Source organism: Chlorocebus sabaeus, chromosome 24 (genome assembly GCF_047675955.1).
Source record: "Chlorocebus sabaeus isolate Y175 chromosome 24, mChlSab1.0.hap1, whole genome shotgun sequence".
NCBI lineage: Eukaryota > Metazoa > Chordata > Mammalia > Primates > Cercopithecidae > Chlorocebus > Chlorocebus sabaeus.
In genome coordinates this window covers 65,867,328-65,894,947 of record NC_132927.1, presented here as the reverse complement: position 1 = coordinate 65,894,947, position 27,620 = coordinate 65,867,328, and the positions used below count along the sequence as shown (strand labels likewise).

Below are 27,620 nucleotides of genomic sequence, written 5' to 3'. Positions count from 1 at the left end.
TTCAGTCTGATGTCTCATCTCTGCTGTCTTCCGAGCTGTGACTCCCAGGGTTGAGAATATGAAGATCGAACTTTTCATTGTGGATTCTGTAGGCTGGAAATAAGGTGATCCCTTTTCTCCCTGTCATAGAGGTCACGGCCGACACTCCTAACCAAAAAACAGGTTAACAAGAGAAAGCCATAGCAAATTTACTTAATCATAGCCTTATGTGACACAAGAGCCTTTGGAATGAAGACTTAAGGATACAGAGAAAGCTATCCATTTTTATGCTTAGGTTTGATGCATAATGGACAGTCATGTAGAACTGTGATTGGGCAAGGAAAGAATGATCCCAGATTCTTCCTGGCCTGACCGTTCAGATTCTTCCTGACCTCTCTGTGTGGCATTCTTTCACTCCAGGTATGGGGTAGACCTCCCCTGGATGAGGGTCTTATGAGCTACTATCAGATAGTAGAGAATTTTTTGCACAGAAAGGCGAGGGTGGTGGGGGGAAGGTTCGAGTTGTATTTCTAGGCTTTATGGCTGACTCTGGGGGTTCTGGTTTCTATGTCCTGCTTTGGGGAAGAGGAATTCTAGTTTCTATGGCTTACCTTGAGGGAGAATGAGGGGGTTAGAGACAGGAGAGTAGGAGAAAGTCAGAGAGAGACTTTGCTTCTGGGGCTGCTTCTGAAGCCTCCACTTTGTTGTATTGTTTTCTGAGCCCCAACAAGTCTAACTAAACTCCCACAGCTCATCCCCACTTTCTCTGTATCTGATGCCTCCGATTCCTGAGCCTTCTTAGGATTCAGTGGGGTGAATGCACTTGATTCTGCTCCGTTCTCCCCTCTGCTGGAATTTTTGAGTGTCAGCTTTCCTCCTTCTGCCTGAGTTCAGCTGTCACTCTTCCACGTACCCTCAGTCTTCCAGAAATTACTCCATCTTTCTCATCTGCTGGGTCTCCTCTCCCCTTCTCGTTGTCCTTGTGGGTTTTCGTTAACTCTCCCAGGGCAGAAAGGATGACTTGCACGTCTTCAGTTTACTTACAGGTCGAACATGAAGGCTGAAGAATCATTCATTGGTTGGTTTGCCCATCTCCATAATCATTGACATACTCTGCCCTTTTTCCATTTTTGAGCTTAAAAAAAAGTTCTCTTTTGTATGTCATTGGCAGGTGGGTAGATTCAAATGGTAACATCGACTTGGTGCCATATCCAACTCTTAGTAGGTTCCTTCTCCTTTCGGCTGCTTAGATGCCCAGGAAACCTGGGGCCTGCCCGGCATTGGTCCATCCCCTGTGCTAAGCACTGCTGCCCTCTTTGACCAAGCTGCCTTGTTTCCAAACTGTTCCGAAAGGAGGAGTCAGGAGGGGAAGCTGGGACAGCTCTGAGGTGCCTGAAGGGGCTGAGTTTCTCTTCCTCTCCTAAGCAGAAACAGGGTGCTCTTAAAATAGCCTTTGGAGCTTTGTGATGAGAATACAGCCACACAGCCCTTCTCAGAATTTGCTTATTATGGAAAATAAAAATCACTAGGAATAGGCGCCCCCCCACCCCCCACACTTCATTCCCATGGCTGATTTTAAGAAGCTGCATCTTGACTGTTGCTAGGTGGTTTCAGGGTAGAAAGCATCCAACTTCCAGTCCTGGGCTGCCTTCACAGCATTTCAAATTCATGCTGCACGGCACGGCCACAACTGTTCGCCTAGAGACCTCGGCTGGGTGTGCTTTTTCTTCCTCTTCGCCTTATGCAATCGAAGCGGGGAATAGGAAATGTTGCTGAGGCCCGGCATGGGCTGTGGGATTCTCGAATCGTGAGGAGTACCACGACCAGGCTCAAGGCACTGGTGGCGTCTTCTGCCATCTTGAGATTTTTCAAAATGAGACTGATTTGACTTTTATCAGTGATTTGATTTTGTGGAAGTTAAAGGTTTTGACAAGTTGATTGTGTTTTTAAGTGGCTCACACCTGTAGGTAAATCTGAAATGCTTTTGTAATCCGGGTAGTGGTCTGGAGAGGCGGGTGTTTATTTCTAGATATTAGAAGAACACATCATCTCATATGAAGGCAAGAGTGTTTTGGTCTCATGATCTGGGAGTGCGCATGGTAAACAGCTGTGCTGGTTAATTATTATCGAAAAAAAAATGACTGCAGTTCAAATATTTAATTTTTTTTGGTAGATGTTTCCCAACCTTGACTTGGTTTATAGTTAATAATACCATACAGCAAGTCACTGGATTTGTGGCATATGTTTTGCAACTAGTTCATCTTTGAGGGCACACTAAGAAGTTGCATGGTGAGAAGCTAGACATTGGACACCCTTTCAAAGATGTGTGTTTGATTAGGTTTCACAAAATTCCAGGCTAGAAGTATTTCACTCATGGGAACTTGATGGCCCGGTTGTCTGGTATTAAAGTGTCCTGAAATCATTGCTTTTCAGAGGAGCGTTGACTTTGCCCCTGGGTACCAAATGCCTTGGGTTTCTATCTTTGCCAAATCCTTTTTCCTGAAGACAGCAGCCCTACCCCTGCTGTGTCTTAAATCACATATCTCCATACTTAACTAGCTATACAGGAGGGCTACAGTCCAGGTGCTGACCAGGAGTTTAACCACAAATATACTGCTACCCAACACCTTTCCGGTATTTGGTTGGGCATGGTGATATCTGTGGAGGATTGCTGGTAGTCCAACCTGTTCCTGAATTTAACCGGGCCAATAGCAAGCTCTCTGTGTAACGTGATGTTAGCCTGGAGCACTCCCTGAATTGTCCTTTATCTCGGTGCCATCAGGCAGTGTTGATGGTTGTTAAGTTGCTGGATGCTAAAACAGAAAAGCTGACATATACCCATTACTGAATTTTTACTTTACCCAAGTCACAATTCCTGGGCTTTTTTTGTCCTATATTAGGCCATTCTTGCATTGCTATAAATACCTGAGACCAGGTAATTTATAGGAAAAGAAGTCTGATTGGCTTACGATTCTCTAGGCTGTACAGGAAGCACGATGCTGGCATCTGCTTGGTTTCTGGGGAGGCCTCAGGAAACGTACAGTCATGGTAGAAGGCAAAGGGGGAGCAGGCATGTCACATGGCCAGAGCAGGAGCAAGAGAGAGAGAGAGGAGGTGCCGCACACTTACAAATGACCAGGTCTTGTGAGAAGTCACTATTGTGAAGATGGCACCAAGGGGATGGTGCTAAACCCTTCATGAGAAATCCATCCCCATGATCCAGTCACCTCCCACCAGGCTCCACCTCCAACACTGGGGATTACAATTTGACATGAGATTTCGAGGGGACACAGATCCAAACTATATCAGATGTTAAAACAAAAAAAAGCCCCCATATGCCCATTTCTCTATCTGTTAATTTACCCAAACTATGATTCCTGGGCCTTTTTTTTTTTTTTTTTTTTTTAAGACAGTCTTGCCCTGTCACCCAGGCTGGAGTGCAGTGGTATGGTCTCAGCTCACTGCAACCTCCGCCTACCAGGTTCAAGCAATTTTCCTGCCTCAGCCTCCTGAAAGCTGGGATTACAGGTGCATGCCACCACACCTGGCTAATTTTTGTATTCTTAGTAGAGACAAAGTTTCACCATATTGTCCAGACTGGTCTCAAACTGCTGACCTCAAGTGATCTGCCCGCCTCTGTCTCCCAAAGTGCTTGGATTACAGGCATGAGCCGCTGTGCCTGGCCTGATTCCTGAGCTTTTTAACCCTGAGATAAATGTTGCTTCTCCCACACAGTGGTTTAAATTTTTTTCAATTTCATTGCCTTTAGATGAAGCATACACCCTCTAGATGACCTCAGTCCTTGTCGTTCTCTATCATCTGAACTGGCTTCACTCAGTTTCTTAGTCTGCCTGGCTCCTGTGGGCATTTGAATTTGCAAATCCTATTCTAGACAGTGTAATTTTATGTATGAACTTGACTAGGCCACAGTACCCAGGTATTTGGTCAAACACTAGTCTAGATGTTGCTGTGAAGGGATTTTCTAGAGGAGATTAACATTTAAATTGGCGCCCAGGCGCGGTGGCTCAAGCCTGTAATCCCAGCACTTTGGGAGGCCGAGACGGGCGGATCACGAGGTCAGGAGATCGAGACCATCCTGGCTAACATGGTGAAACCCCGTCTCTACTAAAAAAAATACAAAAAACTAGCCGGGCGAAGTGGCGGGCGCCTATAGTCCCAGCTACTAGGGAGGCTGAGGCAGGAGAATGGCATGAACCCAGGAGGCGGAGCTTGCAGTGAGCTGAGATCCGGCCACTGCACTCCAGCGTGGGCGACAGAGCGAGACTCCGTCTCAAAAAAAAAACAAAAAACAAAAAAACCCACAAAAAACAAAACACTTAAATTAGCAGATGTTGAATAAAGTAGATTACCCTCCATAATGTGGGTGGGGCTCACCTAATCCGTCGAAGACCCTAAGAGAAAAAGACCGGGGTTGCCCCCCGAAAAACAGGAAATTTTGCCTTCACACAGCCTCTGGACTTGAACTACAACATCAGCTCTTCCCTCGGTCTCCAGCCTGCCAGTGTACCCTTTGGAGTCACCAGCCCCTGTAATTGTGCAAGCTAGTTCTTTCAAAGAAATCTCGGCCGGGCGCGGTGGCTCAAGCCTGTAATCCCAGCACTTTGGGAGGCCGAGACGGGTGGATCACGAGGTCAGGAGATCAAGACCATCCTGGCTAACCCGGTGAAACCCCGTCTCTACTAAAAAAATACAAAAAACTAGCCGGGCGAGGTGGCGGGCGCCTGTAGTCCCAGCTACTCGGGAGGCTGAGGCAGGAGAATGGCGTAAACGCAGGAGGCGGAGCTTGCAGTGAGCTGAGATCCGGCCACTGCACTCCAGCCTGGGCGACACAGCGAGACTCCGCCTCAAAAAAAAAAAAAAAAAAAAAAAAGAAATCTCTATAAATGTCTCTACATCTACTGGTTCTGTTTCTCTGGACTACACTGCCTAATACATACAGTGAGCTCTTTATAGAGACTTTCAGGGACAACAGTTGATTTGCTTTTATCTTACAGATACTGAGTCGTGTGATTGAAAATGTTTCCCTTCTTGCATTGATGTGAAAAGCTTACAATCAAATCTGGGTCTTTTAGCAAATAAATCCTGATGGGTACACATCACCAGTAGTAGAGGCATACTAGTGACATGGTGGGAGGGAATACCAGAATCTGAGGTTTGACAGGGCGAGCCTGTTTAGTTGAAATCTACTGCCCCGTATCCCCTGCATTGGGTAAGCCATCTTAGATATTTTTTAAGATAGAGGCATAAGCAAACACAAAAAATGCACCTTTTCATCTGTCTACTTCACATAACACACACTTTTTGAATCATGATTAGGGAGAGTGGTTGCAATTGAGCAGTTGAATAGCTTATTTCTGGAGATAGTACGACGTCTTCACGAACCTCACGCTAATCCGTGGTAAGCATAGGAGACCACATCAGCTTCTGATGCTGGTTTTGTCATCAGGAACCTAAAACCTCCACAGAATCCATGACAAAGTTTCTATTGTGAAAAGTGCTTTTGTAGCTTTTTCTTTATTTTTCCTTTTTAGCCTCGGCTTTTGGCATCCTCTCTCTCCTATTAACCTTTCTCTTCTCTTTTCTTACATCCTGCTTTCATGTTATTTCTCATTTTTGGATATTTTCCCAGCAGATTTAAAGCCTGTCCATGCATTCATTTATTTTATCGTTCATTCAGCAAATACTTTTGATCCAGTATGCCAGGTCAGGCGTTGGTGCTGGGTAATTTGAGAGGGAAGATACCAAGCTGAATTGGATAGAGATTCCACCTCAAGACCGGTAATCTATAGAAGAGAGGAAGATTATGAGGCATGGACAACAACGAAGTAGCCCCAGGTAGCCTCATGGCTAGGATCCCATCTCACTCAAGCTTTCACTTGAATGTTACTTCCCATGTTAACCTACCCTGACCACCCTATTTAAATTGTCACCTGCCCCACCCCTACAATCTCTAGCATCCCTAATCTCCTTCACCCTGCCCTACCTTTTCTTTTTGCCAAACGCTCTTCATCTTTCAGCATACTATGTAATTTACTATTTGTTGTCTATGATTTCTTTCTTCTCTCTTTCTTTCTCTCTCTTTCTTTCTTTCTTTCTTTCTTTCTTTCTTTCTTTCTTTCTTTCTTTCTCTCTCTCTCTCTCTCTCTCTCTCTCTCTCTCTCTCTCTCTCTCTCTCTTTCTCTTTCTTCTAGTCAAGTGAAGCAGTGGGAGTGGAGAAGGAACAATGAAATCTATTAGTTGTTGTGATCAGTTAGTTTTAAATACCACTGTACTCAGACCGGCCTATAATTTATTTATTATTATCCGTCTCCTTCTGCTAGAATGTCAACTCTGCCAGGGCAGGGAGCTTTTTTAGTCTCTGTTTTGCTCATATCCAAGGGCCTCGAGTAATGCCTGACCCATAGTAGATGCTCAGGGAATATTTGTTTAATGAATGAACTTGGGTAAAGTCAACCTCAGAGATCTGGGGGGCGTGAATTTCTCTAACATACATATGATAAAGCAGACATGACTTAAACACATTTACTTTCCTTACTTAAAAACAACAACAAATAAGTAGAAATCAAGGTAGAAAGTTAGAAATGGCAGAAGAAAAAGACATTTCTGGCAGCTTGGATGAGGAAACCGTTACTCTCAAACTGGGCTCGGGAAAGGCTTGAGAATGAATGTAGCATCTCTTCTGGGACTTGAAGGATCAATAGAATTCGAATTGGCAAAAATGTAGGTGAAGAAGGCATTAAGTTATTTAAAGCGAAGGAAACAGCATCAGCAAAATTATAGAGGAATTTTGAGGGAAGTGTGAGGTGTGTGGTTTTAGGGGCCTATATGTTGAGTTTGATTAGAGTGAATGATACACAAAGAGGAATACTGGAAAAAATAAGGTTGAAAAGTGAGATTGGCCAATAAAAAATGGACAGTTTGAAAAGAGACACTTGCTGGGCACGGTGGCTCATGCCTGTAGTCCTAGCACTTTGGGAGGCCGAGGCGGGTGGATCACTTGAGGTCAGGAGTTCAAGACCAGCATGGCCAACATGGTAAAACCCCGTCCGTCTCTACAAAAATACAAACATTAACCGGGCATGATGGCAGGTGCCTGTAATCCCAGCTACTTGGGAGACTGAGGTGGAAGAATTGCTTGAACCCGGGAGACAGAGGTTGCAGTGAGCCGAGACTGTGCCATTGCACTCTGGCCTGGGTGACAGAGTGAGACTCCATCAAAAAAAAAAAAAAAAAAAGAAGAGAAAAGAAAAGAAAAAAGAAAAGGAAAGAAAAGAGGGGAGGGGAGGGGAGGGGTGGGGATGGGAGGGGAGGGGATGGGAGGCGGGGGAGAGACACCTTACCAAAGAGATATATGGATGACAAATAAGTACCTAAGAATATACTCATCGTTATAAATCTTTAGGGAAATGAAGTTAAATTCACATTTTGATACTGCACCACCTAGTATGAAATTAAAAAGACCAGTTATACTAAATGTTGATGAGGATGTAAAGAAATGGAAACTCTCATATTCTGTTGGTGAGAATGTGAAATTGGGTCACTACAGTCATTGTACGTTTTGTGCTGCTATAACAGAATATCTGACACTAGGTTATTTATTTATTATTTATTTATCAAGATGGAATTTCCCTGTGTCGCCCAGGCTGGCGTACAGTGGTGCGATATTGGTTCACTGCAACCTCTGCCTCCCAGGTTCAAGCGATTCTCCTGCTGCAGCTTCCTGAGTAGCTGGGGCTATAGGCATACGCCACCACTCCCAGCTAATTTTTAAAATATTTTTAGTAAAGATGGGGTTTCACCATGTTGGCCATGCTGGTCTTGAACTCCTGACCTCAAGTGATCTGCCTGCCTCTGCCTCCCAAAGTGCTGGGATTACAGGCCAGCCACTGTTCTTTATAAATTACCTAGTATCAGGGCCAGGTGTGGTGGCTCATACCTGTAATCCCAGCACTTTGAGAGGCCGAAGCAGGCAGATTGCTTGAGTTCAAGAGTTCAAGACCAGCCTGGCCAACATGGTGAAACCCCGTCTCTACTAAAAATACAAAAATTAGCCAGGTGTGGTGGTGGCACATGCCTGTAGTCCCAGCTGCTTGGGAGGTTGAGGCAGGAGAATCGCTTGAACCCGGGAGGCAGAGGTTGCAGTGAGCTGAGATCACACTACTGCACTCCAATCTGGGTGACAGAGCAAGACTCCGTCTAAAAAATAAATAAATAGGCTGGGTGCGGTGGCTCACACCTGTAATCCCAGCAGTTTGCGGGGCCGAGGTGGGTGGATCACTTGAGGCCCCGAGTTCAAGACCAGCCTGGCCAACATGGTGAAACCCTGCCTCTACTAAAAATACAAAAAATAGCCAGATGTGGCACACGCCTGTAATCTCAGCTACTCAGGAAGCTGAGGAGGAGAATCGCTTGAGTCTAGGAGGCGGAGGTTGCAGTGAGCTGAGATGGTGCCACTGCACTCCACCCTGGGCAACACAGTGAGACTCCATTTCAAAAAATAAAAATAAAAACAGGGCGAGAGAGAGAGAGAGAGAGAGACAAAGAGAGAGAGAGAGAGAGAGAGAGACAAAGAGAGAGAGAGAGAGAACACACGACTTCACAGTTCTGGAAGCTGGAAAGTCTAAGATCAGAACGCCAGCCCTGGGTCTGGTGAGGGCCTTCTTCCGGCGTCCTTCCATGGCAGAAGGTGGAAGCGCAACATGGGATGAATGCTGTGTCCTTGCATGGCAAAAGAGCAGGAGAGAGAGAACCTACTCCTGAAAACCCCTCTATAGCGGCATTAATCCATCTATGAGGGCAGAGACCTCATGAACCAAGCACCTCCCCAGACGTCTCACCTCTCAACAATGCTGCGTTGGGGATCAGTTTCTAATAAATGAATTTTGAGGGACGAAAGCATTCAAGACATAGCAATCACTTTGAAAACAGTTTAGCAATTTCTTAAAAAGGTAAACATACACCTACCGTATGATCTACTCATTTCAGTCAATAAGTCTAAGAGAATGCCAGTCTAAGAGAAATGAAAGCGTACATTCACACGAAGACTTGTATGTAATCTTCATAGCAGCTTTATTTACAATAACACCAAACTGGAAATGCCATCAACAGGCCAATGAGAAATCACATGGTGGTATATCTATACAATGGAATACTATTCAGCAATAAAAATAAACTATTGATACACTTGACAACATGGAAGAAACTCAAGATAATTGTGTTAAGTAAAAGAAACCCTACCAGAAAAGAGCATATATATTGTATGATTCCATATATATATAGTTATAAAATGCAAACTCATCTATAAGGACAGAAAACATATGAGTGATTTGAGATGGCAGGGGAGATGGCTGGCAGAAGGATTAAAAGGAGCAAGAGGGAACTTTTGGAGACGATCATGGTGATGGTTTCACAGGTGTATATATATGTCAAAACTTGTCAAGTTGCATTCTTTAAATGTGTGAATAATATCCCAATAAAGCTGTTTTAAAAAGGTGAGTTTGCTACTCGGGAGGCTGAGGCAGGAGAATGGCATGAACCTGGGAGGTGGAGCTTGCAGTGAGCCGAGATTGCACCACTGCACTCCAGCCTGGGCGACAGAGCGAGACTCGTCTCAAAAAAAAAGGTGAGTTTAAAGTCAGCTCACCTAGACTCTTCACACTTAGGCTAAGGTATTTATATTCTTCAGTTGGCTATTCATACACTAATTTAAAAAATATTTATTGCATGCTGATTATGTGCTGAGCACTATGCATGGCTATTAATATAAATAGAGAACCTTGGAGAAGGGACTGGGAAGTAAATGAGTTTCATTTTGGACATGAGTTTGGGATGTCTGATGTGTTACCTGGTAGAGATGAGTAGCAGACAGTTGAAAATACCAAGACATGCTTGGGAAGAGAACAAGGGCGGACACAATGATTTACATGCTTCCCACAGAGGGGGGACCGTTGGAGCCAGAAGATTTGTTAAGATTATTAAAGGAGAACATGGGGAACATGTAGCATAACACTTGGTGGACACATTAGTGTGTTTATTCTCACTGTAGCAGAAGACCTGAAAAAATTATTTTTCTTCCTTCCTTCCCAGTAAAACAGGGAAATGTTTGTACTCTGAATCTGGACTCCCTTGCCTCAGAGAGTTGTTACAACTTTGTGTCCTGGGGCCAAATGTTGGGTTTCCAGATACCTAGAGGTCAACCCCAACTCAGACATTTTTGGGAAACTGGATAAAAGTCAAGGATATGAGGAAGGCACATTCTAGGAACTGAGAATACAAAAATGGCTCAGTGTGAATGATGGGAGATTGCGAGGGGCTGCTGGGCTTCTCTGACTCTAGGAGAGGCAATCTCCGAAGTGGAAGAGACCCATGTGCACCGTCCTGTGGTATACCAGAACGTGCCAAACTCTGGGATACGGTGGCATGTGGATGCTGGAAGGACTTAACATCAAACACCCTGGCCCTGGGAGCCACAGCCAAACATTCCTGTGGTTCCCCTTGGTTTGGAGGGAAAAGAGCAGGTACTGGGGAATAGTCGGATGACACGTATCATGCAGGTGAGCCAGGGAACCGAAAACCACATGCTTTTTTCCTATTCTCTCTCTCTTTCTCTCTCTCTCTCTCTTTTTTTTTTTTTTTTTTCCAGACAGAGTTTTCCCCTTGTCGCCCAGGCTAGAGTGCAATGACATGATCTCGGCTCACTGCAACCTCTGCCTCCTGGGTTCAAGCGATTCTCCTGTCTCAGCCTCCTGAGTAGGTGAGATTATAGGCACTCACCACTGTGGCCAGCACATTTTGAAATTTTTAGTAGAGACGGGGTTTCACTATGTTGCTAGGCTGGTCTCGAACTCCAGACCTCAGGTGATCCTCCAGCCCCAGCCTCCCAAAGCATTGGGATTATAGGCATGAGCCACCGCACCCAGCCTTTTTTGTTTTTGTTTTTGAGACAGGGTCTCACTCTGTCACCCAAGCTGGGTTACATTGGCATGATGATGGCTCACTGTAGCCTCGACCTTCCAGGCTCAAGTGATCCTTCCATTCCAGCCTCCCAAGTAACTGGGGCTATAGGCACACACCACCACGAATGGCTAATTTTTTTTTTTTTTTTTTTGGAGAGATGGGGTCTAACTATGTTGCCCAGGCTGGTCTTGAACTCCTTGACTCAAGTAATCCTCCTACCTCGGCCTCCCAAAGTGCTGGGATTACAGGCATGAGCCACCACACCTGGCCATTTCCCCCTATTCTCTAGGTACCATGTAAGCCCTCAAGTGTCCCTCTGACTCCAGAAGGGGAATAGGTCCCTAAAAACATAATTGAAATTAAATTTCCATTAAGTGAGGCCTTGGGATCCAGATTTAATTTGATTTAGAAGAAATAAAGTAATGTCATGTCCCTTGCCCTCAACTTGCATCAATTATGGAGCAAATGTATTCCCACTAGAAATAAAAACAATCAGGTCAAGATCCTTAGGGAACACATATCTGAGGGAGAGCTGTCTCAAGTCTGGAGGGGGATCAGGTGCTGGTACAAAGAATTACACAGATGGAGGTTGGGCAGAGGTGGGGGACCGTCTAGAAATCATCTATTTCCATCCTTTGCCTAACATTTTCCAGTAGGATGAGACTGTATCCCCTTAAAGGGTTTTGGGAAGGTGGAGTCCATATATGGCACTGTTATGTGGTCCTTAACTCTTGACTGTATTTATACAATTACCCAGCTTGACTGAGAGCCCTGGGTGGTGGTTTCCTTCGAGCACAGAACAGGGTTTGGCTAAAACTACTCAGCATGGTACCTGGAAGATCATCCTCTGAGAGTTTACAGAACACCTTGTAATCTTGAAGGAAATTATTCCTGCTAACATGTCTGTAAGAAACTCATTTTGTTCATCCATTTTAGAGATGAGGTAATTGTGATTGGAGAGCCGAATACAAGTTCCTGGGCAACTTATTTCTGGAGAATCTTAGGAGGAAAATTACTGCTCTTGACTAATTTTCTAGACTCTGCTAGAAATACCAGTCTGGTGTTTAGAAATTTGGGTTTTGGAGTCAAATGGATCCAGGTTCAAATTCTGGCTTTGCCTTCAATTACCTCTATAACTTTGCACTGAACCCTGGGAACCTCATTTTTTTTCCTCTTCAGAATAAGAATAATCTATCTCATAAAGTTAGAGAAAATTGTAGAGATATATATTTATTCCTTTATATATTTATTAAGTATTATTGGGTACGTACTCTTTAGCAGTGAGAGAGTCAGGGTTCCTTCTATGATTCAATTGAAGACACAAGGAAATAACAAACAGCTAAACAAATAAATATACAACATACTATGGGGTGTGAGATAATCATGCAGGGTAAAAAAAATGACAAAGAATGGTAGGTGAACCATTTGGTAAGGGTAGCCAGATACGGGTTCTCTGCATAGAAGGGGCTAGCGTTGTACTTGCAAAGGTCCTGAGGTGGGAGTAGCTTGCATGTCTGAGGAACAGGAAGAAGGACCTGTGTGGCTGGAGGTTGGTGAGTTGTGGAATGGCTGGGAGATGAAATGGCAGAGCCCCATCACCTCAGGGCTTATGGGCAAGAGAAATGTGGATTTTATTGCTGGTATATTGGGAAACTACTAGAGGATTTTATGCAAAGAAGTCACTGAATTGGATTTGTATTCTTAACAGAATATTTTGGCTGGGCACAGTGGCTCATGCCTGTAATCCTAGCACTTTGGGAGACTGAGGCAGGAGCATCACTTGAAGCCAGGAGTTTGAGACCAGCCTGGACAACATAGTGAGACCCCGTCTCTACAAAAAAAAAAAAAAAAAAAAACCATAAATAAAATAAATTAGCCAGGTGTGATGGCATGTGCTTGTGGTCCAAGCTACTCTGGAGGCTAAGGTCGGAGGATCCCTTGAGCCCAGGAGTTTGAGGCTGCAGTGAGCCATGATCATGCCAGCGTATTTCATCCTGGGTGACAGAGTGAGACCTTGTCTTTAAAAAGAAAAGGAAAAAGAAAAAAAGAGCCCAGGCATGGTGGCTCATGCCTGTAATCCTGACACTTTGGGAGGCTGAGATGGGAGGATCACTTGAAGCCAAGAGTTTGAGACTGGCCTGAGCAACATAGTGAGACCTCGTCTCTATAAAAAAATTGTACAGATTTGACAGGTGTGTTGGCATGTGTCTGTAGTCACAGATACTCAGGTAGCTGAGGTGAGAGGGTCACTTAGGCCCAGCAGGTTGAGGCTGCAGTGAGCTGTGATTGTGCCACTGCACTCCTGCCTGGGCGAAGGAGCAAGACCCTGTCTCAAACAAAACAAAACAAAAAAATCATGCTGGCTACTGTGTGGAGGATGGAATTAGAGAGACCATTTAAGAGGAGTGACGGTGTCTAAGAGAGAAGAAGGGGGCTTTGGCTAGAGTGAGGAAGTGAAATGGCAAAAAGAAGAGAGGTTCAGGATTGTGTTTAGAAGCAGAGGCAACGGGGCTTGCTGACGGATCAGAAGTGGAAGGTGAGAGAAAGGGAGGAATGGAGGATTATTTTAGAATTTTGGAAGGTGGTATCATTTCTTGAGATTGGAAAGACTTGGAGTGAACACATTTGGGGTGGGGAAGTGGAGAGCAAGAGTTCTGTGTTGGTCAGCCTAAGTTTGAGATGCCTGTTGCAGGTGTCGGGGGGGGGCGGGGCAGCTGGCTGACCCATCTGGAGCTTGGGGAAAGTCATGGAATTTGAATCATCAGCACGTACGTGGTGTCTATTGCTAGAAGGTTGGGTAAGATCATCCAGAGAGAGGGGGCAGAAGAGACAGAAGAGCCTGGACAGAGTCCTGAGCACTAAAATGACAAGATCAGATGAAAAAAAGATGAGCTAGCAAAAATCACTGACAAGGAACTCTCATGGAAGCTGCTGAAAGAGAGGCGGGCATCTGGTGTTGCAAAAGCCACAGGGCTGGACACACTGTAGACATTCAAAGAGAGTTAGTTTCTTCTTTAATGGAAAAGTATCATTCATCCATTTTAGGTCTTTCAAAGGATATTATATTACCTTTCATCCCAGCATAAATTCAATTTGCCATGGCATTTTTTCCCTTTCATATGTCTTTCAAGGTTGAAATATAGAGCCCTGAAGAGCTGTGGGTTGGTCCCCTCTCTTCGAAAGCATGCATTTACTAGGTTGCAAATCCACCAAGCGAAGATTTCTCTTTTTCCACTGGAAGTTCACATGATTTAATTTGCCTGAGTAACCTGCTGTCATAGGTTTTCATAGAGTCCTGACATCTAACAGAGTAATTAATGCTTTAGGCTTTTAGGAGCTGTTTCAGGTTTTTTATTAATCACCGTTGTGATTGCACGTGTGAATTATGAAGGAGTTATTTTGGTAGTTGAATTTCCTCCTCCGGAAAATTTCCATATTTGTTCATGATGAACTGATAGCCTGAAGAAAAAGAAGGAGAAAATGGAGAATTTTCCCTGGGTCCGAAGCAGGCACTCCACATTATCCAGGGTAAGAATGACTTCCTAGTGAACAGAAGGAGTGTGAGGTGTTTGAAGCTGGTAGTTAAACGTTTTCTCTTCCCCTCCCTGAAACTTAATTAAAAGTTCCCCGTGACTGCCCTGGGAATATATGAATTTTGTGAACTTTGTAAAGATGTGTGGCATCATTTCATCATGACATCATTCGCCATGAATTTGCAGGTCTTTGATTCCTTTATGATTCTCGCCATTGGAGGAATCACTCCTAGGACCTTCCTGATTTGTCTAGTGGTCTTTTGGGGGTTTTCCAAAAGACAGAGGTATCTAGGTAATCAGAAGGAAATAGAAACCTATCCTTATAATTTTATTTAGGGAAGACCTCATGGATTTTCAAAATTATGTGATTGTACTTGAGATCAGTGTATGAAAAAGGAATGCCATGAGTGGAGTCTAGTCCTTAGGATTCACTTCTGAAGTGTGAAAAAAAAAAACACAATAGCTGTTATCTTGGAAACTCCGCCCTTCCAGGCATTCACGCACACCCTGGACATTTGCAGGCCCTCTGCGTAGACTCTGCTGTGGCTACACGTGGGTCTTCCTTACCTTTTTCCTTGGCATGTGGGTAAATGTAGGTTTCCCCTGTGTTGATGGGAAATTTTACTCCCAGCCTTTTACTGTGACAAGAGAAGACTGGCTGCTTTACTCAGCACAGGGTGCTTTTCAATGATTAGAGTGATTTTCTCTGATTCTACTATACTTAGGGAAGATTTTTGAGACTACAAATACAAGACAAAGTAGTTATGTATCAGCATACGGATGGAGGCAGACACTCTGCTGGTATCCAATTCTTTGACTATTGAGTGAAAATAGCTGCTACTGTTCTAATTGCCATTTTTACTCTTCCTAAGTGGCCAGTTGGGAGAGAGGGAGGAGGGAGGGAAGGAGCTGGGTTGGGCGGGAGGAGGTCCATTTGCAAAGTCAACAGCGGAAGTGTTCGGGGAACAGAAGACATCTGATCCAAATTCTATACAGATAAGGGAAGGATTCGATACCCAGCAGATGGGCCACCTCTTCTAATTCTGCAGTAGCTTGCCGTAACAGACTTCTAATCTGATGGTATTTTCATCTTAATTTACTTGCAACCTGTTTTGTTTTGTAGTGTTTTGTTTTGGTAGATAACAGCATTTCTGACAAAGGTGATAAATTTGCTAAAGCCTAACATTCAGATTCCTTCCTCGTTGGAGTGTTATATAATTATACAGATATTTGGGTGCAAAGGTCCCAGTCTAACAAATTCCCTTCACAGGAGCACCGTTTGAGGGCCCATTCTCTCATTAATTTTATTTGACATTTATGTCAACATTACATTCCTAGCCTAAAAGGAGAAATCACATGAGTACGCAGGGGCGGATTTTAAAGTGGAGTATTTAGTTTGGCAGTGAAAAGCACCCGGCGAAGTCTGCGAAAGCAACGTTCTCTAAATTAGTTAATATAAAGTGGTCTAAATGCACTAAATTTATATAGTTCTACAATGTGCTAAATGCTAGAGCACGTGGCTGTTTTGATATTTCTAACATTTCCCCCCTGGGGCTCCCAGAATTGCCTCAGATGGGTGTCTCTGGAAAATAAACTTGGGAGCCATCAGAGGTGTCAGGAACTGACTGAAAACACGTCACTTACGGTGTCAGCCATGGAATTTGCTTCTGTGAGACCTTGTGCCAAAATCAAAGACCTGATTCTTCTACTTAGCCCAACTTCAGAGCGGGGAGTTTATCGGTGGGGCATAGAAGCGTCTGGTCCCCAGTTCTGCTGAGTGAAGAGTTTCACAAGTGCTGCGTGGAGGCCGGAGGGCAGTTGCCAGCCCCAGCCCAGCACTGGGAGCCGATCACGTGGCCACAGCTTTGCCTAGTGCTTCCCAAAGTAGACAAAAGCGTGACCTGGGGTTATGAACCCTAAATAAGACACAGTTGTTAGAGACCATCGGTATCCTCTGATTTGGGACCTGAGTTGAATTTTGAATCAAAAGATGCCACGAGACAGGGAAAGAGCTTCCCCTAAGCAGCCTCCAAGGACCCGAACGTGGCAGCTCCTTCTGCTTCCAAAATGCTGACTTGTACATACTTGGTGGTTTGTGTGCTGTGGAACTGTGCTGTGTGTTTGGCCTGTAACAATGAGTTGCAGACTGGGTTTTTGCTTTGCAGAGAATTCACCAGCATTGCAGAGGACCTGCCTTTGGTAAAAGCAGGGAGTGGGCAGTTTGTCCAGGCCCCCTCACTTGAGTTTATTATAGTGTTTATCCCTTCTCCCTATGATCCCCACCCCAGCCAGGGTTTACTGACCCAAAACGACCTCCCAGTTTCCTTTGTGCCATCTCTATCATGAGTCTCAAGGGTCAAGTGGTTGGTCACCAGCTGACCTGGGAGCCTACCCAGACAGCAAGGTCCTTCAAGGTCATCACTAAAGCGATCTTAACTATGATCTTCTAGAGTCAGTGTCTCTTGGAGTCCCCTTCGTGGACTGGCAGAAAGGTGGGGATTTTGTCAGGGAAAATAGAGGAGGAAGGACGATTGCAGTTTATGAAGGAGAAACTTTGAGTCTGAGTTAGCTTTCATCAGAGTCAGTATAGACAGCCTTGCTGTCAACACCTCACTTTGGCTTAGAGAACTTTGTGATTTTCTTTTTTTTTTGAGACGGAATTTCGCTGTTGTTGCCCTGGCTGGAGTGCAATGGCACGATCTCGGCTCACCGCAACCTCTGCCTCCGGAGTGCAAGTGATTCTCCTGCCTCAGCCTCCCGAGTAGCTGGGATTACAGGCGTGCACCACCACACCCGGCTAATTTTGTATTTTGTAGTAGAGACAGGGTTTCTCCATGTTGGTCAGGTTGGTCTCGAACTCTCAACCTCATGTAATCCGCCTGCCTCAGCCTCCCAAAGTGCTGTAATTATAGGCGTGAGCCACCACGCCCAGCCCAGAACTTTGTGATTTTCTTACCTGGTCTCATTGGCTTCAGCTTCCTGCTGGCCTTATTAGGTATGTTTGCATACAGATCAGCTGGTGGGGGTAGCAGTAGAGTGTTTTAGAGTTCCGGTATACCATTCCTCCCCTATAAAGGCACAACATACAGAAGAACTAGAAATTTATTATTATTTTTTTAAAGCTGTAAAGGCAATTCTGATTTTCATAGGAAAGAGATTTTAAGAGTTGGAGGAGCCTCAGAGGTCTTTTGCAGGTCTAGATAAGCTCAGAGGTTAAGAGCCAGGTCTCCTGACATTTGGCCCAGTCTCATTTTCTTGTTCCAGCCTCTGCCTGTAGGATGATCAGAGAAGCTTCCCATTGAGATTCCAGTATAGGGATGGAAAGTGGTAGGAAATCCTTCTGCTGAGAGCTGATAACAGTTATGTTCCAACACTATGGGAGGGACTGGCCCTTTGAGATGGTGGAGTGAAATCCTGGGGCTGTGGCTTGGCAGGGGGCAGAGCTGGGACTGGCACCAAGCTCCCTCAAGCTCTCAGTTCAGTGGTCCCCTCCCTGTTTCCTGGGTAGAAGATGATTGCAGGTACCCATTGGTTCTCTCTCTGCTCTCTCCCTGCCAGCCACCAAGCATATCCCCGCCAGGCCATTATCACTGCCCCGCCAGAAAAGACTAGAAACCTTATTCTGGAAGTGATAACCATGGAACGAATGTGTCCTTATTAGACCGTGTCTCTGTTTTTAACTTGGTTAAATAAACTACCATTCTCTTACAAAACACCCATTTTTCTAGAACCCTTGTTGCTGATGTTGGCTGCCCAGAGGTGGCACTTTTCAGCCAGGAAGAGGTGGGGGTCTGCTTTGGTGCAGAGTGAATTATTGAGTAGGGGCTGAAGGGAGAGTGGCTCAGAACAACAGTAATTGCAAACAGAGGCAATGAAGATCATTCCCTTTGCCTCCTATCTCCGTAAAAAATGACTCCTCTTTGCTACTAAGGACCTTGCTTTATTTTTATTTTATTTTATTTTTGGAGATGGGGTCTTGCTCTGTTGCTCAGGTTGGAATGCAATGGCACAATCACAGCTCACTGCAGCCTTGACCTCCCAGGCTCAAGGGATCCTCCTACCTTAGCCTCCTGAGTAGCTGGGACCACAGGTGCCCCCACACCAAGCCTGCTAGTTTTTTTATTAAAATAGAGACAGGATCTCCCCATGTTGCTCAGGCTAATCTTGAACTTATGGGCTTCCCAAAGTGCTGGGATCATGCACCTGGTCATGACCTTGCTTTAATCCTCTTGTGGCCTTTAGGCACAGCATGCACATTCTGATGGGGTCCTTAATTGTTGTCCCCAGTACTTGTATATGTGTTATCTGGCATGTTGCTTCACCTGGGAATGAAGGGACTCAGGTATTGTCTACGTGCAAACTTTCTTCTCCGGTGCAGTTTAGAAACTGCTGTTGGACTAGCCCCGTGGATGGAAGGCCATTCGCTTCCTTAACAGGATTTGGAAAGCAAAAAGCATGCTAGTCTCCTAAGTGCAGCTTTATTGGCGTTTGGCTTCTTGCAATATATTTTTAATATACCATGTATGCTGTATCTGAGTAAATCAGTAGGTATGTTTTGAAATTAAATATTTGCTAAGGGCTAGGCTCTTCTCATGTTAAATTATTGATAACAAACTTCACAGACACTGTATAAGACTTGATGATATATGATTTTTGAGTGACCTGCCATTTATTAGACTTTATCTTCCCATGAAATCTATTTCCAATTCAGACCATATCTGCTTCGGGATTGCTTGCCAGAAATCTATTCCCAAGATTCTCCTTATTTCAGTGAAATATCTCTGGCTCAGCACCTTTCCCAGGGCGGCTGATCTAATCGGGGCTGGATCACTTATCGCTTCTCATTTCCTTTGGCAGGACTGTCAAACTAGGAGTGCATCTCGGGGACACTCAGAAGCACTAGGTAACGCACCCCCTTCTCCCTTTTCCTGCCATAGCAGAAGGTAGGGAGAGGTGAACTCCCCAAACCAGAGCCCTGCTCTAGGGTCTAAGCAGAAACAGGACCACCTTTGTGGTTAGGCTAACAGAAGTTGTCTCCCTGTCTCCCTCTCTGCCAGGACCTGTCACAGAAGCACCACATGGAACCCTGTTTGATGACCCCGAGCAATTAGAACTCATTTGCATGGCATGGAAGGCCAAGGGGGGGCCCCGAGGCTTTTTTAGCTCCCCCTTCTTCCCTGACTTGTCTGTAGACAGGTGCATACTTCTGGCTGTGGCAAGGGCCAGCTGGCAGGAGGACTCTCACTTGTCATCACAGAAATAAAATGTGTCACCTCTGTGTTCCCAACCTCTGTTCCTTCATGTTTAACCAGCACTCTGCATCTTTATAAACATGTCAGGGTTCTATTTTTATTTCCTAATTAATTCAGAATAGGAGCAGAAGACATTGCTAGTGATAGGAAAGGGGACGATCACAAAGGTAGGTCGAAGGGTGGCTTTTATTTTTCAGCTGAATGAGGCAATTGAATGAATATGTGGCATCCAGCAATTAGAAAAATTACTTAGGGCCAGCCAGTGCCTGGGTGATTCTTGGGCTGCCCTGAAACTGTTCAGAATTTATTTATATGAGCATGTCTAAACTTCTCAATTTCAGTGGCCAGCTTTTCTTATACTGATAGACAGTGAGACTTCATTTTCCCAAACACAAAGGAGAATACAAATTTCCACATATATTAATTTTTTAATTATTTGAAATGTGGTGTTTTAGCACTACTTCTAAAGTTATATTCTCTGAGTACATTAAACCTAATTTAACCTTTGACTTGATTTAAAATCATCTTTATAAACATCTGAACTGTATGATCTGTGTACTTTAGTGATTCCAGAATCTTAACAATCTCAAGGGTGTAGTCTTTTAATTAAATGAGCTTTTCCTCCATTCCATTGTTGCCAAAAGGCTAAAATAATAGACATGGAGTCATGGAAAGAGTTCTCAACTTGGAATCAAAACTCTACTTCTAATTTAAGTTTAATCATTAATTCACTGTGTGACCTTTAGCAAGTCTCTGAACAACTCTGAGCATATATTTCTTCATCTATAAAATTGAAGAATTGGACCAGAAGATTCCTAAGGTTGTTGACATTTCTAAAATTCTATAATTTTATGATCAAGGACCATGCTACTCAGTAATACCAGGTATCTGAAGGGCTTTTGAAAGGTGTTTCTTAAAGATATGGCTCCAAACTATCATCATTGTGTTGGCTTTGAAGCTTTCCTATATTTTATGGGTAGGAAGACTATAGTCTGCAGGCCAAATCGGGCTTACCGTCTGTTTTTTGTAAATAAAGTTTTATTGACACAGAGCTACACTCTTTTGTTTAGGTACTGTATGTGGCTGCTTTTGAGCTACGTAGTGGAGTTGAGTAGTTGCAACAGAGGTGGTGTGGTACGTCATGTCTAAAATATTTACTTTCTGATCTTTATATAAAAAGTTCACCAACTTTTATTCTTTTTTCATTCTCCGTCTGTCACTTTTCTTTTCTTTTTCTTTTTCTTTTTTTTTTATGAGACAGAGTCTTGCTCTCCTGCCTAGGCTGGAGTGCAGTGGCACAATCTCGGCTCACTGCAACCTCCACCTCCCAGGTTCAAGCAATTCTCCTGCCTCAGCCTCCTCAGTAACTGGGACTGCAGTCGCCTGCCACCGCGCGTGGCTAATTTTTGTATTTTTAGTAGAGGTGGGATTTCACCATGTTGGCTAGGTTGGTCTCAAACTCCTGACCTCAAATGATCCACCCACCTTGGCTTCTCAAAGTGCTGGGATTACAGGTATGAGCCACCGTGCCGGGAGGCTATCACCTTTCATTGCAATCACTCTCTCTCCCTCCAGGAATTTGTTTTAATTTACTACCTCTACCTGTCTAGGAGTTAAGAAGCCAGACTGCACACCTGATTAGAATTAGCTTCAAAGTAAGTCTGTAGGTTTTAAACAAAAGTTTGAGGGGACAGTCTTTGAGTACAGTGCTGAGTGCATGGGCTTTTAGCTACTTAGCGCTCCTTTCTTATTTAAATGTCTGGGTCATTCTGGATAGTTACAGTTGAAATTTCAACACAGTTTGAAATGTCTAGAAATGGTTACTTTTATTTTGCTGACAGTGGTTATGGATTTGCTGTAAAATCCACTTCCTACACATGTCATCGCTACTGTGGTTAGTCTGAAGGCAAAGGTAGACAACTGAACTTGAGGTCCAAAGACCTGGGTTTAGATCAGGGGTGTCCAATCTTTTGGCTTCCCTGAGCCACGTTTGAAGAAGAATTGTCTTGGGCTACACATAAAATATACTAACAGTAATGACAGCTAATGAACTAAAAAAAAAAAAAAAAAAAAAAAAAAATCTCATAATGTTTCAAGAAAGTTTACAAATTTTTGTTGGGCTGCATTCAAAGCCATGCTGAGCTGCGTGCCATTGGCAGGTAGTGGGTTGAACAAGCTTGGTTTTAGATCCTACTCAGCTATCCCATGGCTTTATGGCTTTAGCAATCCAATCCCTTCGTCTTCCCCTGTTTTTTCATCTGTAAAATGGGAGAGCTTCTTAATGCATCATGGGGTTTGCTGCAAGGGACACCACGTGTTCAGCTCCATCCTTCAACTGCACTCCACACTGCTTGGGTGGAGCAGCTGTGAAACTGATATGCCAAATTATAGAATCTGAAATGGGCCACAAGCAATGGTGTGCAAGATTACCATGCCTTAAAAATTACCAAGTGTACCAGCCAAGCGCAGTGGCTCATGCCTGTAATCCTAGCACCTTGGGAGGCTGATGCAGGTGGATCACGAGGTCAGGAGATCGAGACCATCCTGGTTAACATGGTGAAACCCTGTCTCTACTAAAAATACCAAAAATTAGCTAGGCATGGTGGCATGCACCTGTAGTCCCAGCTACTCGAGAGCCTGAGGCAGGAGAATTGCTTGAACCCAGGAGGCGGAGATTGCAGTGAGCCGAGATTGTGCCACTGGACTCCAGCCTGAGCGACAGATCAAGACTCTGTCTCAAAACAAAAACAAAAAAAAAAAAAAAAAAATTACCAAGTGACTCCACTTGTTTCCTCCCTTCCCCATGGCCTGGTGAGTAAGTAAGCCTTGCTGGAGCTCTGCACTGGACTCAGTTCTTGAGAAAGTTAAATTGAGTTTCCTTTTAGGCCCTTGTTCCTTGTGGATAGCTCCCTGGGTGGTAAGAGGAGTCAGGGTGATGGGTCCTCATCAGGTATTAATGATGGTGCCCTTTGGCAGGCACGGATCTGAGGCCATAGATGTATAGATGCTGTTTAGATAACTCCTCTCACTCTGGTCTGTAAGTCCCTTAAAGGCAGCAGCTAGTTTTTCATTTCAGCTGTCATTCTCCATTGCCCAGAACAACGTCTGGCCTCAGCGAATAGATGTTGGATTGATTTGCCATGATCAAGATTTTCTGGTGGCATGAAGGTGTCTTTGAGGTTGACTATCTATGTCAGTGGTGTGTCTAGGTAGACCTCTAAAGTAGCCATACATTTTAAGTTGGTTCAGTATACAGTGGTCAGTGTGAACACACAGCCACCTCGTGGAGGAAGCAGCGTTTCCTTTAGGAGGTGGAAATAGAAGGCAGGCCACAGCTGCAGCTCAGCAGAGCTGGGCGGAGATCTTCCTGGGAGGACTTGTTATAGCCCGCTGCTCACCCAGGGTCACCATGGCTTTCCGCTACCTACATATTAAATACTTTCCCTGACTCTTAGATGGGCACACACCCTTACCCTCCATGCATTTTGCCCTTCTGCTGTCAGTGGGTAATCTGGGTAGGATAGTGGAAATGGCACCTTTTAAACATAATCATAACTCAACTTGAAGTTTATTTAAGAAAGGGCCAAACCATCCATGATCCAAACCATGTGGAAATACATATAGGAGCTTCCGCCTGTGACATAGACTTTTTTGGGAAGTAAATACGCATTTTATTTATTCATTGTGAAAAATACTGAATTTCTCATTTGTGCCAAACATTATGCTAGTTGTTGGCAGTAAGAAGGCCAGAGGGGGCCCTTGCCAGCAAGGAATTTCTGTATAATTAGCAAGTAAACAGACAAGCGGAACAATTGCAAATTGTGATAAGAAGCAATAAAGGACACAAATGTTAGGGGCCAGCCCTGAGGAGCTGACATTTACAAAGGGTCCTAAAGTTCCCGAAGGAGTTCACTGTGCACATGGTGGAAAGGGCTTCCCTGCTGAGGGCAGAGCACGTGCAAAGACCCTGGGGCTGGTGGAGGGAGCGACTGTGAGGGAGAGTGTGGCATGGATGTGCAGGGAGGTGGTCAGGGGCAGGGAGGAGGTTAGGTTTATTCTCTCATGGGAAACCATTGGCCAGTTTCAAGCATGAGAGTGGCATGGTCAGGTTTCTATTCAGAGCATCCCTTCTGCTGTTTCATGCAGAATGGTTCACAGGTGGGCAGCAGTGCAGTCACAGAGACCAGGTGAGTGAAGTCCCTGGACTAAAGTGAAGTACAGAAGTGGTGAAAATGTAGAGAACTTTCTAGTGGATTAGAATGGAAGAGGGGAGGGCAACAAAGGTCCTCAGATGCTGACATTTAGGAGGTAACAATTACTAAGATGGGAGAAATTTGGGGGGGCAGCGAGAGGATAGGTTTTTGGGGAGGATAGGTTTTGAGGAGAAGTCTCAAGTTCTCTTTGAAATCAACCAGATTTGTTTGGTGGCACAAAACACCTTTGAAGCTGATAAGTAACTGTAACCTTCCTTGTCCTTGCCACTCATTAATTGTATCATGTGCCAATAAATAAGCTTCCCTTAGTACCACTTTGTACCTAGTACAGTCTTGCCTTAGTGCCACTTTGTACCTAGTACAGACCCTTAGCACCACTTTGTACCTAGTACAATCTTCCCTTAGTACCACTTTGTACCTAGTACAACCATCCCTTAGTACCACTTTGTACCTAGTACAATATTCCCTTAATGCCACTTTGTACCTAGTACAGTCTCCCCTTAGTACCACTTTGTACCTAGTACAATATTCCCTTAATGCCACTTTGTACCTAGTACAGTCTTCCCTTAGTACCACTTTGTACCTAGTACAATCTTCCCTTAGTACCACTTTGTACCTAGTACAGTCTTGCCTTAGTACCACTTTGTACCTAGTATAATATTCCCTTAGTACACCACTTTGTACCTTGTACAGTCTTCCCTTAGTATCACTTTGTACCTTGTACAGTCTTGCCTTAGCGCCACTTTGTACCTAGGTTTATACCCCATCTTACCCTCAGGAGTGAGCACAATTATCTGCTTGCAGTAGATGCTTGAGAAAGAATTGTTGTTGACTTGTCTGCACCAAACATTTCCAGCTTATTCAGAGCTCAACTCTAAAGCAAGGAAAAAGGAACTGGTTAAACGGGAAGAGAGGCAGATGAAGGGTTGGGGGTTTTGTGGTGTTGATGATGAAATAGCTATTTTTCTAAAAAGAGATTTTAGCTGAATGATGAGGAAAAAATGAAAGAGTAACTAGTTTTCGGGAATGCACCTAGATGTCTGGTCCTTGTGCCACCGTTATTGCCATGTACTTGTAACCTTGGGTCAGTTGCCTAGAGGTCACACATACACACCTGTCATTTTTTTCCTTTTCCATTTTTCCTCCTTTTCTCCTCCCCACTCTCTTATTCCCACCTTACAGGAAAAAAGGGAGGAGGAGGAGGAAGAGGGGAGGAGAAGGAGGGGGTAGGGGAAGGAGGGTGAGGAAGAGGAGGAGGGGGTGGGAGTAAGAGGAGGTAGAGGAGGAGGAGGAGAAGGAAGGGAGTAGGGGATGGGGAGGTGGAGAAGAAAGAAGATGGAGTGGGAGGAGGAGGAGGACGTGGGAAGAGGAGGAGAGGGTAGGGGTAGGAGGAAGAGGATGAGGAGGAGGGAATGATAAAGCCACAGGCTTCACCCAGGTGTCCTAGGGGCAGGAGAATATGTAGCTGCTATGACACACAAACGTGAATGAGTCTAGAATAATCTCATTTCCCGAAAACCAACACAATGAACATAATTTTCACTTCCCAGTTTCCGTGTCCTGGAAGATTGAAGCCAGTGATGGCAGTACCACTTATTAACCTAAAGTGCATTTCTGTGATATGTCCCATGTCCTAAGCTAGTAATTTTTGACAAAGCACAATAATGAAGCCAACATCTTGTGATTTTAAAAGCTAAGCACTTGCTGCATTTTTTTAAAAAAAATTAAGTTATTTCTTCCCTGTAGGAAAGTAAAGAAATCCGTGATAAAATAATAATTAAATGCTGACAATGCTAAATTTCTACCCAGCGTGAGCTGGCAGCAGCTTTATACCAAAACATTAGGTCATTTGAAGAAAAAAAAAATCTGATTAAATACCTCTGTAGGCTTTTCTGATTAGCCATTCTTAAAAGAGTCAGTGACAGTAATGAAAGGGTGTCATTTGACAGCCGCAATTTACTTTTGGAAAAAAGGTAAAATAGTACAGTGTGTGTGGGTGAGGTTTTTACAGGAATTTCTTGTTGGTCTTTACTCATGGGATTTGTTTTACTAATCATCAGTTTCTAGCGGTTCCGAGGAGTCCACCGGCCAGGAATTATGTGAGGTGAAAAGTAAGTGATATTCTGGGGCAAGGGACACAGGGACAGCTTAACTGCCAGGCTTTCTTTTCTTTCTTTTACCCCTTCTCCACACAGCAGGTTTTATATTTCCGGGGCGAAATGACCTTGACACGAGCAGGTTAGAGAAATAAAATGTAGTCGCAGAGATTCTCCTTGCATCCCTCGTATTAATTTTCTGCATTTGGCAGCTCCCAGCGTCTCTTTGTATTAAGTTGCTAAGGCATGAGGGCTGCAGGCCAGATTTGACGTGAAGATGGAATGATTATGTGGCATATGGTAAATGCAACCACCGCCACTAATTACTCTTTCTTTCCACTTTCTCCTTGACTTCTTTTTTTTTTTTTTTTTTTTTTTTTTTTTTTTTTTTTTTTTTTTTTTGAGACGGAGTCTCGCTCTGTCGCCCAGGTTGGAGTGCTGTGGCCGGATCTCAGCTCACTGCAAGCTCCGCCTCCCGGGTTCACGCCATTCTCCTGCCTCAGCCTCCCGAGTAGCTGGGACTACAGGCGCCCGCCACGGCGCCCGGCTAGTTTTTTGTATTTTTTTTAGTAGAGACGGGGTTTCACCATGCTAGCCAGGATGGTCTCGATCTCCTGACCTTGTGATCCACCCGTCTCGGCCTCCCAAAGTGCTGGGATTACAGGCTTGAGCCACCGCGCCCGGCCCCACTTTCTCCTTGACTTCTACTTGTGAGCATAGGGTTCTGGAGTTTGAAAGTGGTTTCCTTTTTTTCATCTCTCCTTCCGTAGATATGAGACCAAATGCCTATTTTGGCTATGATGTGATAGAATCCTAAAGTTTTAAAGCTAAAAATGGCCTTAGGCCTCATCCAGCCCAAACACTTCATGTCAAAGATGAGGACGGCGGGCCCAGAGAGCTTCACCTGGGCAGGGGTTGCAGAAGGGAGCCTGGAACTCGAGCACATCTCCCAGGTCCTGGGTGAGCCTGTGTTTTTCCTTTTCTGTCCTACCTCTTAAAAGTGGGCATGAAGCCAGTGGATTCGTTTTTCTGGGTTGCCATAACAAAAGTACCACAAACTGGGTGGGAAAGCAACAGAAACTTATTCCCTCACAAGTTCTGGAAGCAGGAAGTCAAAATCAAGGTGTTGGCAGAGCTCTGTAGCCGGAAGCCTCCAGGAGGGGATCTGTTCCATGCCTTTCTCTTGGCTTCTGGGGTTGCTGGCAATTCTGGGCATTTCTTGGCTTGTAGTAGCACAACCCCAGTCTCTGCTTCCATCATCATGGGGTGTTCTCCTTGTGTCTCTCTGTTGGTCCCTCTTCTCCTTTTTTTTTTTTTTTTTTTTTTTGAGATGAGCTCTCCTTCTGTCACCCAGGCTGGAGTGCAGTGGTTCGATCTTGGCTCATTGCAACATCCGCCTCCTAGGTTCAAGCAATCCTCCTGCCTCAGCCTCTCGAGTAGCTGGGATTATAGGCGTGCACCATCACACCCAGCTAATTGTGTGTTTTTAGTAGAGACGGGGTCTTGTCATGATGGCCAGGCTGGTCTCGAACTTCTGACCTCAGGTGATCCACCCGTCAAGGCCTCCTA

General features: G+C 44.6%; 1 protein-coding gene across 5 annotated transcripts in view; it reads left to right on the top strand.

Annotated features, from left to right (window-relative positions):
• The window catches only part of FOXN3 (forkhead box N3), a 458,925-nt gene that overhangs the window by 28,028 nt on the left and 403,277 nt on the right, over window positions 1-27,620 (top strand). Inside the window, exon 1 of one of the 5 annotated variants that reach the window (XM_073011250.1) lies at window positions 19,376-19,392. The exons of the other annotated variants lie outside the window; for them this stretch is intronic. The gene's annotated coding sequence lies outside the window, so the exon portion shown is untranslated. Of the gene's footprint in view, window positions 1-19,375; window positions 19,393-27,620 lie in introns of those variants that run through there. 5 annotated transcript variants of the gene reach the window in all.